The sequence below is a fragment of the Cebus imitator genome, unplaced genomic scaffold (assembly GCF_001604975.1).
Source record: "Cebus imitator isolate Cc_AM_T3 unplaced genomic scaffold, Cebus_imitator-1.0 Scaffold131, whole genome shotgun sequence".
Taxonomy (NCBI): Eukaryota; Metazoa; Chordata; class Mammalia; order Primates; family Cebidae; genus Cebus; species Cebus imitator.
Genome location: NW_016107446.1, coordinates 4,864,264 through 4,876,776, shown reverse-complemented (window position 1 = coordinate 4,876,776; position 12,513 = coordinate 4,864,264).

Sequence of the window (12,513 nt, the reverse complement as noted above, 5' to 3'; positions counted from 1 at the left end):
AAAAAAAAAAAAAAAAAATGGTGTGTAGCATCTCCCCCACCTCTCTCTTCTTCCTGCTGGGGCCCTGTAAAATGCACCTGCTTCTGCCGTGATTGTAAGTTTCCTGAGGCCTCCCCAGCTGAGCAGATGCTGCCAGGCTTCCTGTACAGCCTGCAGAACTGTGAGTCAAATAAACTTCTTTTCTTTATAAATTACCCAGTCTTGGGTTTTTATTTACAACAGTGCAAGAATGGACTAATACAGAACCCAAAACACATTCTGTGAGAATGCATTAAAAAAAATTCCAGCAAAGCTCAGTTGGAAATTTTGATTCAGTATGCAAGTATTTGCTTTACATACAATTTAGTGCTGCTAAATTGTGGGAATGTCCATCAGAGGCAACAAGGCGAGGGTCCTTAGAGCAGATGGCCCATATGTTAGAGTTACAGACTGGAAGCTGCGGGCATTTGTGGAGCTGGGCTGTAGGCTCTGGGGTCTGCAGACTCTGAGTTAAGCTACTAGCTGGCTGTGGGCCTTGGGGGAAGCTGCCTAACCTCCCTGAACCCCTGCTCTCCCATTTGTAAAATGGCCATGATGAGAGTCACCATAGGGTGCTTGTAAAGTTAAGTGAGATGATGGCATACAGTGCCCAGCGCTGTGCTCAGTTAACACTGCTAATGCCCTCTGCCTGGAGGGCCAGCCTAGGAGGAGGAGAAACAAAAGGTGTGTAGAAACAGCCCTTCTGGAAGACTCAGAAACAGACTCATGCTGAATAGAAGGAAACCGGAAAAGAAACAATTGCCCACACTTATTTGTATTTTATCCTGTAAGGATTCGAACTTCGAATGCCACCAACTAGAGAAGCGGGCGGTGTGGCTTGTAGCTTCAAGGCTGCACACCAGGTAAGCGAGTTGCGGCTTGCAGCTCAGGGCTTCAGCCCCTTGGCTCAGCCCACTTGTTTTCATCTGCATCTCTGAAATTCTCAAATGGCTTTTGGGCTCCCATGGGGGCATACCCTCTGCAGCTGCACCCTCTTGGGTCCTGCAGGCCACACGAAGCTGTAAAGACCCCAGGCATCGTTATCTAGGCTTCCCAGTCACCTGGGGATGGCACTGTCCTTGTGGAACGCCAGGCCCCAAGTTTGCGGGTGTGCTCCAGGCTCTCGACAGCATTGGGTGTCAGCCTGTGCTTCACAGTGGGCACTTGGGAGACCTACCCAGACCCGTGGGATCAGAACCTGCAGCTGGAACCCAGCCCAGGACGGAGCAGTAAAGAACCCAGGCAGAGGCAGACAGGTGTGGGGGCTGCAGGCATGGAGGTCACGCCTCTGCAGAGCTGTGGAGGGGCCATGGAAGGAGGGCCTGGCCAGGACCCTGGGTGTCAGAGCACGGCCGTTGCTCTAATGCCGTTCCCTGCACTGGGCTGAAGCAAGCACTCAGCCAGGTGGGGTTTGCTAGTTTGAACCTGTGGTGTTTGGACTCTGTTCACTCACCCGGCCTTCCCTGCTGCAGTGGTGCTGCAGCTTCCAGAAGATTCCAGCAGAGATCCCTTCAAGCCTCCAGTTGACACACAAATGAGCAATGAACCTGTCAGGCTTTATTGAGCATGGACCAAGTCCCAGGCACCACACAGTCCCGGGATAAAGAGGGCGGCTGGTGTGGAGATAAAGGGGCACCAAGGGGGTAGGCGGTGGTGTGGGAGCAGGTGGGTGATGCTGGCGACAGGGGAGGGTGGCAGCTTCCAGTGGCGGGGCAGGGCCTCTGTGTCCCTTTGCACATTCCAGGTGACCCTTTCTAAGGCTCGGACAGGGACACTAGTCCCTCAGAACTCAGTGTTTCCGGCTGGTTCTAGGCCTGTGGGGTGAGGGGTGGCCAATGTCTCTGGAAGGCAGTGTGCAGGGGAGCACATGCCTAGTGGGTATGGCTGCCATCACCCTTATCGGAACTGCACACTTCAGGGCTGGGCTCAGGCTCATTTTGTTGAGGCCAGGAATTCTGGGAGCATGCTGCCCACAATACCTCTGGCATCAGGATCTGTGGAGACTGATGAGGAGCAGGGTTGAATTACTTTTGGCATTAAAGCTATTCTGGGAAAGTAACTGATCTGTTTTGGAAAATATAGCCATTGCTTAGGAGATTTCAGCTGAAGGCAAGAGGTAGAAAGTTGCCTTTAATTTGAATTGTTCGGTCAGGGGGATCCTGCTTGCCCTGCAGTTACCTGTGCCTCATACGCCAGCCCTGCTTTGGGGCTGGGGGCTCCTGTGAGAGGCCAGACGTGGGCTCACCTCCTTCCCCTTCAGTGTCGGGAGTAAAGAAAGCCTCCCTCACGGAGCTGTCTGTGGCCAGTCCCTGGTGTGGCTGCAGTGGGACCAGCACGCCCTCCAGTGGCGCCTTCACAGCCGCCTTGCCTGTGCCCTGCCTGAGGACCGGCGGGCTCTCTGTAACCCAGCGGCCACAGCCTGGGAGACCGAGTGTCCACATCTCAAGAGAGGCCTAAGTGCTCAGCCGCAGCTGTGGGCCCGTGCTGTCTGTGCTGGTGGAACCTCTCCTGCACCACTGAGAACACGTCCTGTCATGGCCACATTTTCCAGATGAGGAGACTCTGGCCTAAGATAGCACCGTCAGTGACTCCAGTGATGCAACTTAGGTCCTTCAGGCCCAGCAGGAGCCACACACCACCTTCTCGGGACCATAGGCTACAGAGTGCCAGGAGGCCTGGTGGGCTTGACAGCCCGCTCCAGGGTGGCTGGGGGCTCCAGGGCTCATAGGCTGCTCCCACGCCCCTCGGCCCAGGGCAGATCCCTGAATCATAACCATTCACTCAGCTGGAGACCTTGGAGCTGAGTGCTAAGCATTAAGCAGATAATTAGCACAAAGAACCCCCGCTGATATTGTTTGGATATTTGGATGTTTGTCCCCTCCGAATCCCAGGTGGAGATGTGATCGCTAGTGTGGGAGGCGGGGCCTGGCAGGGGTGTTTGCGTCATGAAGCAGATCCCTCAGGAATGGCTTGGTGCCCTCCCGGCGGTAATGAGTGAGCTCTTGCTCTTAGTTCATGTGAGTTCTGATTGTTTGAAAGAGTCCACCATGGCCCCTACCCCTCCTGCTCCCCCTTCGCCTCCTGAGGCCTCACCAAATGCAGACACTGGTGCCATGCTTCCTGTACAGCCTGCAGAACCGTGAGCCAAATACACCTTTTTCTTGATCAATTATCCAGCCTCAGGTATTCCTTTATAGCAATGCAAAACAGACTAATCCTTGTATTCTAGGGAGAAGTGTCTCTGCAGCCATGGCCGAGTTTTTGGGGTACTGGAGATCTGCCCGATGGCATGAGGCACTCCCTGAGGTCCTCAGTGGGGAAGCGGGTTTGAGATCTGGGGCCTAGGAGGTGCGGGAAGGGCCTGTACTGCCAATGGCTCCTGTCCTTGGGAAGCCCTCCGCTCCACCAGGGCTTTCTCCTGGGGCCTGGCCTCCCCGCAAGATGGAGTTAGCAGGACATTCCACATCCCCGACAGACCCTCCAGGGAGGGCATGGCCCCTCTGCCCCCAGCCTGCAGTGCCCTTCTCTCAGCCACTGCCTGTAGGCCCCCCTCCTCAACTCACATTGAATCATCTGGGGCACACTGTTTGGAGTCACGGGGAGTGCCAAGCTCGCCATCATGGGGTGCTGGGTACCACTGAGTTTCCATTTAGTCTGTTCTTGATTCCTGGAGAATACCTCTTGCCCCTGGCCGCCATTGGTCATCCAGGCTGGGTGCAGACCTGGACCCAGATCCAGCATGTGCGGTGAACCCTGTGGCCAACAGGCAGAGGGCACAAGTGATTTCCAGGGCAAAGTTTATCCCTGGACTTGCATTCAGGCCCCAGGGCAGGGCTCTGGGCATGAGTTGGCAGACATGGTTGGCTCCACGTTCCAGGCATCTCTTCCATTAGCCATGGAAGTCAGGGGCTTGAGGAAAGGGGAGTGTGTGAGGGGCGTGGGGGGAGATGAGAGGGAGGGAGGGTGGGAAGTACCACCAGACCGGGGGAAGGAGGAGGCAGAAGGGGCAGTGAGAAAGTGACCACAGTGCCCAGGGCTTGGGGGGCAGCCTTCTCCCCGGGCACCCAAACTCCCAGGGCAGTCAAGCTGTGGACTTCACACCCCTGAATAAAGCTGCAAGAAGAGTCCAGAAACCAATCGGTCCCACGGTGACTGAATGAAAAGTGAGTGGAAGGAATACTCCAATCCAGGCTGTGGCCACACCCGGGGCGGCTCTGGCAGAGCACTGCAGGCTCAAGTCCCCTGCGTGGGGGTCTGTACACAGGGGAAAGAGCCCAACTCTAGGGGCAGCCCTGGTCCCACACCAGGGCTTCCCTGCAGCGTCCTGCCTGGCCTGCACACGGGCTGGTTCCAACACACAGCCAAGTGCCCCAAACCGAACTAGTGCAGGGCCCCGTGAGCCTGTCTTTCATCCATGGAGGTCTGAGCTGTGCAGCTGTAATTCACTAGCCCTGAGGAAGGTGGGCAGATGGGCCGCAGCTGTGGGCACTGCACACCCGCAGCTGCCTAACAGCCCTGGTCTATATTTTATAACGTGGTTTTCTGAGTCCACGGCAGAAACTCCATATTTACCAGCTCAGAGCCGTAACCAAGTTATGAATCATAATGAAATTCCAGAAACAGCCTGTCCAGCACATGGAGTTCCCAGGGAGTTACATAAGCTCAGAATCTGGCCCAAGGAGCTTGATGCTGAGTTTAAGTTTCAACCAAACTTCAGAGCTGCAAGAGCACTTGATGGAGTGACAGAAACCAGGGTTACTGCCTTTCTGAGGGTCGTGGGAACATGCCCGCATTAATGTCCTTCTCCATCCTAGCTTCAAGCAGTGAGGAGAACTTTGACTGGGGGCCGCAGACTTGCTGGGGACCAGAAGGCCCCCAGGCCCAGGGGGCTGCCTGGGCTCCACACAGGCTGCTTACTCTCCTAGGATTTGCCCATTGGCCACCATCACGGTGGTCCCCCTGGGGTGGCTGAAGTGCTTTGTTGAATGCTGATGTTAGAATGTGGCTGTGGGTGAGGGCCTGGTCTGCTGGCGGTACCCATTCTTCTATACCCCTGGCCACAGGCTCCTTAGCCACAGGCTGGCTCTAGGGAGGTGAGAGGTTCTGGGCAGGTGAGGGTTGGTGGGGAGGTGAGGGGCGGCGGGGAGGTGAGGGCTGTGGGGAGGTGAGGGGCTGTGGGGAGGTGAGGGCTGGGGGAGGTGACGCGGCACGGACTGCAATCCCCATGGGCACCCTCCTCCCTGCCTCCCTGTGGTGCTTCTCCTGCAAAGCCTCATCTATGCAGGTGTGCTAGAACAGGGAGAAAGATGTGTGTGCACATGTGCAACTGCTGTGTGTGCATGTGTAGTGTGTGCAGGTGGTGTGTGTGCATGTGCATACAGTGTGTTTAAGTGTGTGTGTGTGTTTGTACTTGCACCTGGCTTGTATGGTGCAAGCCTGCAGTGTGTTTATGTGCATATGTATGTGTATGGTGTGTGTACATGTGGTGTGTGTATGTGTGGAGTGTCTATATGTGTGCATGTGTGTGGTGTGCATATGGTGTGTATGCATGTGGAGTACACATGCATGTGTACATGTGTGGGGTGTGTGTATGCACATGAGGTGTGTGTGGCGTCGGAGGTGTGAATCAATGGGACCTGGGTGCTGAGACAGGGCTACTGTGTACTTACAGGTGCTTTCTTTTGGGAAGTAACTCCAGGGCATGGGAGTGGAAGGTTGGGGCATTGGGCCAGGGAAGGAGCTGGGGCAGCACGGCATGGGGTGCCTCAGAACTGCCCCAGGAAGGGCAGCATATCCATCTGCTGTCTCCTTTGGACCCTGCACCTTCAGCGATGTGCAGGGAAAGTGCTGTGTGGACCCCTGCAGGCTTCCCTCCCTTGGGTGCTTAAGAAGCCACCTCAGGACAGAAACAGCCTGCTAGGCCCCTCACATGCAAGATGGTTGCCATGGCAGTGGCCAAAGTCGTGGTGGGCCCCTAGAACTGGAGGTGAATGAACAGCAGGCGGCTGTTCCCCTGCTGGCCCATGAGGGGGTGGGGAAGGGTCAGAGTCAGGTGACGGGTAGTGGGTCTCAGGGCATCCAGGCTGGAGGCCCTGGGAAAGGCAAGAGCGCCTGGGAGGGGGAAGCCAAAGATGCTACCCAAGGGCTCTCCAGGGTGCCCAGCCTGCCCGGCTTCTCTTTCTTGCTCAGCCTCTGTGGATGACTTGCCTCCCGCAGGGCCCAGCAAGCCAGCTCCAGTCAAGAATGTCCCAGAAAAACCTGGAGTGTAGACAGAGAGACACGCAGTGAAGACCATGAGACCGGGGTGGCTGCAGTAGACCAGGGAGGGTGGCAGGGGGACTTGTGGTGTTAAAATCCCTGAGTACCCAGCGCGGTACAGAGCAGATCCCAGGCAGCCTGGGCCACATATGCCCAGCAGGACCATCTCTGGACACACCTGGACCTGACTTGGGAGGGGGCAGGAGGGTGGCGGAGGCCACAGTGAGAGGTGAAATCAGCTGCACCATGTGGTGGTTTGCTGGACATCAGGAGGAGGAGGAAGGACACGCCGGGAGCACCCGGGGAGCAGCAGGGAGGCAAGGCAGGGAGGGCTGGCGGAAGTGCCGGGGCACATGGGGCCCACGTGTCAGTCGCTGAGGCACGCACACAGCAAAGGACAGTGGAGCTGGGGCCCAGCAGGAGGAGGGCCAGGGTTCCAGGCCAGAGCCAGGAGGAGAGTTTCCAGCAGGCCGAAAAGGGCAGACAAGCCCCCTAAAGGCGTTGTGGATGTTGAGACAGATGTCACAGCCCTCACCAGAGTTGTAGAAAAGTTCATTGTCACATGTGATGGGGCTCCTATGTGCCCTGGAGATGGGTCTGGTGCCCAGCTCGACTCCCACCTGAGAGTTGCGACCTCTGGGCAGCAACGCCACTCGGGACAAGTCTGTAGCACGTGTGCATTGGCACCTGCTTCAGGCAGCACCACTCTGGGCACCAGGGGGCACACATGGAGGCCACCCCACCTCGGCCTCCTGGGCATGCCCTCTAGAGATGCAGGACCTCACCTTTCTTTCTGGCCACCCCCCATTCCTTATTTGGGGGTGTGGGGCAGCAGTCATGAAAATGCAGGGAGGATGTGGACGAGAACTTGTGGGGCAATTCCATAGACGAGACCTTAATAGTAGATGAGACAGCCCTATCTTCAGTCTCACTTCGGATCACAAAGCCAGCTGGAGGCAGAAGCAGGGCTAGAACCTGCCTCTGACCCAAGGGCTTGTGCCCCTCCCCAACCCTCCCTGCAGGCCCCCACCCTCTGCCGGTGATCTGAGCCTTGCCACAGCAGCCATTGGCCTTAGCTGGTTGCCATGTGGTCCAGGCACTTCCAGGTGGGCAGATTCTCCTAGCCTGGCTGCAAGAATACCCCTCCTCGGGCTGCCAATCACCAGCCTGCTGGCCCGAGCAGAGGCACACTGGATGGGGGAGAACTTTTTGTTCTTTTTGATCAGAGTATGTTGCCACCATGTGGGGGCATGTGGTGTACTGGGCCACCTGGTGCTGTCCTCAGAGGCCACAGAGGACAGCTGAGAACTTGTTGTGGCTGTGGGACCTCATCTCCAGTTCCAAGTCAGGCTTCAGGGAGCACTGTCACAGCAAGTCAGAAAGGGACAAGTGTCAGTGGCCCTGACATCAGCCAGGACTCCTGAGGACAAGAACAGGCCGAAGGGTTAGGAGTGTGGCTTGTGTTTGAATCCCAGCTGCCTCATCTCTTTGCCCCTTCCTGAAGCGAGTTGGTTAACTGCTCCCTGCCTCGGTTTCCCCATCTGTGAAATTGCATGGTCATAACTCGTACCTCATAAGGCTGATGTGAGGACAAAAATGAGGCAATGGATATAGAGTGCTAAACACGAGGCAGGCACGGAATGTGGGCTTAGTACATACTTAACATGCACTTACCATGAAGAGGCCAGGAGCTCCCAGGAGGGCCCGCTCCCCCGCCTCCGGCCCGTCCCACCTTTGCTGTCTGCGCTTCCCCTGCAGGAAAACCTCTCTTGCTTTGGTGGCGGCCACCCAGCATGGGCCCCACTCTGCTCACCCTGGCTTTAGCTGGAGAGGGCCAGCTCCTGGTCAGTGGGGCCCTTCCCCAGCCCAGGCTGGGCGGAGAGGAGGGGTCACCCCATGGCACACATGAGTGGCAGTTTTGTTGAGAAGGGGCTGTGGGTGCACGGAAGCCCTGGGCCCCACCAGCATCTGGGCTGCAGAAGGTGAGGATGGAGTCAGGCCTTTGGTGTAGTGCTGGGCAAAGCCTGGCATCTTGCCCCCAGAGGGTCCCCGGGCCTGCTGGATGGGATCCTGGTGGGCTGTGATGTGCCCACAGCTGGGAGCTTCCTGGGAGCCCTGCACCATCCCTCCTCCCTCACCGAATCTCACTGGGGTTCTGTGAGAATAGCTACTTTGGGGTTTCCCTCTAGGACATGTGGAAAGCTTCCCCTCAGCCTCCACATTGGCCCGGCTCATCGGGAACCCTCGGGGCTGTCTGCTTCCCGACATGCCCTCACCTCCCCCTTGGCAAAGATGCCTTGCCCTCTGCCTGGCATCTTGCCATGCCAGCTTCCCACATTCATACAAGCCATTCCCTGTGCCACCAACAGAGGGCGCTCCAGACACAGTTTGCGTCTAAACGTCCCCTGAGAACCCCGAAAACGCTGTTTCCTGCTTCTGGCCTGGAAGGCTCAGAGACCCACCCCTGGCCATTCTCACCTCAGCCCTCCCCTCCCCTCCCGCTCCGGACTCCCTCAGTTTCTGGACCCTACCAAGCTCTCCCCTGCCTCGGATATGTGCATACACTGTTTCCTTCAACCATTCCTTCCCCTCTCCCAGCCTTGTGAATTTCTACTCAAGACGACAGTGTGGAGGTCCAGATAAGACCGGGACACCCTCGAAGAGGCCCTCCATGCCCCCACCCCTCTAAATAGATGACAGTCTCCTGTGATCCCTTAGTACTTTGCTCTAGAGTATTTGCCTAGCAGTTATTGCCTAGCTATTTTAATTAATTTAACTTTTGACTTCATTATGCCCTGGTCTCCATGAGCACACACTGTTATGGGCTGAATTACATCCCCCCAAAATTCATATGTTGAAGTCCCAGCGCCCAGTGCCTCAGCATGTGTCTCTGCTTGGAGATTAAGTTAAAAGGAGGCCATTGGGTGGGCCTAATCTGGCCTGACTGGTGTCCTTGTAAGAAGGGTGAGCAGGGGAGGGGATGCACCATGAGAAATTGCTTAAAGGGGAAAAGGTATGTTATTCAGGTGACGGATACGCTGAAAGTCCTGACTTGACTATTATGGCATGCAACAAATTTGCGCCCCATAAATTCACACAAATTCATTTTAAAAAGGACAGGAACTTTGGATAAAGACACGCAGAGATGAATCTGGGCAAGACAACCCGCCACAGCTGCTTGACAGAGTGAGGAGACGGCCATGTGCATGCTGAGGAGAGAGGCCTCCGAGGAAACCGACCCTGCTGCAACTTCGACGTTGGACGTCCAGCCTCCAGCACTGTGAGAGAATACATTTCTGTGGTTTCAGCCACCCAGTGCATGGTATTTTGATATAGCAGCCCAAGCGACTAATACAGGCACTATGTGTTTGCACACTTGTTTCCATAGCACCAAATACAGCATGATCTGACAGGTGGCTGGGCCCTACCAGGCAGACATCCGGGAAGGCCCGAATACCTGGGCCTCTTGCCTGGATTCATCTTGGTGACACTGATGCTGGACCTAGAGTGGAAGTAGCTGTCGAATGAATGAGTAGAGTGGGAAGGTGTGGAGAGAAGGTGCCCAGACCCAGGTGAGTCCAATGTGACCCTGAAGGATGGGTACATCCTTCCATTTTTCCTGCAGGAATGTGTAAGCTGGTAGTGAGCGCCTTGCCATGTGCTGGTGTTGTGCATTCTTGCCAAGAACGTCCAGGCAGGAAACACTCTGGGATCTGTCATGGAGAGGGCTGCATCCCCCTGTCTCTGGCTCGGAGCACCCTTGATCCTCAGGCATTGACCGCTGAGTCAACGGCTACCCACACAACCTGCCTTGCTCTCCAGATATGAACTCTGGCTATGGTGGGCAGCTGTGCCTGTCCTTTCATGCCTTGGCTGGGGTGCTCTGTCTGAGCACTTACATTCATCTGTGACTGCTCATTGATCTGATAAGTGAGTGGGTGAAGCTGGGCCATCAAGGGGTGCAGTGGGTGGGTGTCCCATGTGGCACTTCCTGGCTGTCTCCAGGCTTTCATCTGGTTCCTTTTTTTTTTTTTTTTTTTAGAACATTACAGAATGTGACTTCTTTCACATAAAGAGTCTTTCTTTACGTCCGTAATAATGTCCATGTCTGTTGATACTTTCTCTGGGACTTCTTTTAGATCCAGTTTTTATATCTCATTTTCCTAAATATGGTATGGTGGCCCTTGGATGACCCGTGCTCTTGTGCACTGCCGTGGGGTTCCGGGCAGTGTCCTGGGAGAGCGGCCCTGGGGTGTGGGCGTCTGCAGATTTTGTCTGCCTAGTCACGAGCTCCTCCGCTTTTTGCCAATAGCTCTACTGTGCATCTTCTCATCCCTACTCCCAACCCATGCAGTATGGGCACGGTTGACACCTCAGGTGCTATCAATCAGCATATGCCTGTCCCCTGTCCAAAATTGCTGAGTTAGGGAGGGCAGCATGGGCCCAAATGGAGCCAGTGAGAGTTGCTGCCAGGGTTTTGGCTGGGTCATTGAGAAGGAGCAGGTCTATTTCTGCGAGGATGGGCAACGTGTCAGATGGCATCCCGAACCTGCTGGTCCTTGTCATGCTGCAAGGTGGGGAGAGCCCGCTGAGGAGAGAGCCACATGGAGGGCAGCAGAGCCGAGCAATGCCCACAAATGTCATGTGAGCACCTGGATCCAGCTATCCCTGAAGCAAATGCATCTAAACCAGTGTTTCTTAGTGAACCCACTTTTGGCATTTAGGACAGGACAGGCTTTGCCCAAGTCTGCCCAAACCAAACAGGACAGGCTTTGTTTGGTTAAAGGGAACAGTGTGCACATATTGCAAGATGTCCTATATCCCCAGGTCCAGCAGATGCCAGGTATCCTCATGGAACATCAGCTCCATCATTTGCACACGTCTTGGGTTTTTTTGTCCTTGGGTTTTCAGTTGAGTCAAGTCCTCTTTTGACTTATTCCAGTTGGGTTTTGGGCATTTTCAAATGATGGGCCCTGGACAAACATACTGCTGCCACTTTCTTGGGTGTCTGGGATTTAACCCTTACCATGTTAAACACCAGTTGACCCTAGTGCAGCTATAGGGTTGAGCCCAGGATTTTCCCTGAGAGAGGGGTCAAGGTCTGGAGCACAAGGTCTGGAGCCTCTGTGGGAAGATGGAGACCACTGCTTCTGGTTCTGGAGGAGAGCACAGAGAGGACAGTCAGCAAAACATAGCCAGCCGCAGATGCTGGGGCCGCAGCTGGACCAGAGGCAAGGCTCCGGCAGCTCATAAGCCCCAGATGCGTCCCTTGTGGTCAGCCACATGTGGTCTTCTTTGAGAAGTGAAGGGAACCCCCTGGAAGGGTGACATGAAACAGAAGGAAGAGAACTCTGACAGACTGTTCAGCCCTGGAAGCGTCCCGACCGATTCTGAGGTGGTGTCTGGTCTATGAGGCCTGGCCAGGGCTGGGGCCAGCTCCGGAGCAGGGCACATCCCAGCTGCAGTCTTGGGGAAGCACAGACTTCATGGCAGTGGGCGGTGCGCTGTAGTCTGCCTTGGCATTTCGGGTCTCAGCACTGGCAGAGACACTTAGACCTTCCTCCCTGCTCGCGTTTTGTCCAGACCATTCTCCCCTATGTACAGCTCAGAGCTGGCCACTCCTGCCCAGTTTCTACCTGCAGCCTCCAGCCTCCAGGACTGCAGGGCTGGCATGAACCCCACCTAGCTGTCAAGGCCTGCTGGGGCCCGTTCCTCTTCTCCCACTGCTGCGTGTGTGGCGGCTGAGCACAAACGTCTTGTCTCATGGCCGGCTGTGTGTTGTCTTCACAGCTCTGCTGAGGGCTATGGCGCTCACCCCTCCTGGCTCACCCTGCAGCTCCCCGCATAGGCCAGCCATGGAGCCTTTCTCCTGGGAAAGAAGACCCGATGCCCCCCAGTTCAGGCACACCACCTGTCAGTGTCAGTTAGAGGCAGGGATATCAACTCCCATCACAAAATCCACAGGGACTGAGGCCTCAACTGAAGGCCCAGTTCACTGACAGCTAATTAGAAACATCTCAGTTATGCAGGACAAGTGGTAGATTACTGTTCAGGTAGTGCCCTGACTCCCACTATTCTCCCTGAGGTTGCTAAATCAGTAAAGGCAAATTACTTGTTTGCTTAGGAGCATGGATTTAGAACATGGGCTGTGAGGTATGTGATTTGAATGTAAAATGGCACCAGGCCCTGAGGGGTTGCTGTATAATTTCTTTTCTTTTCTTTTCTTTTTTTTTTTTT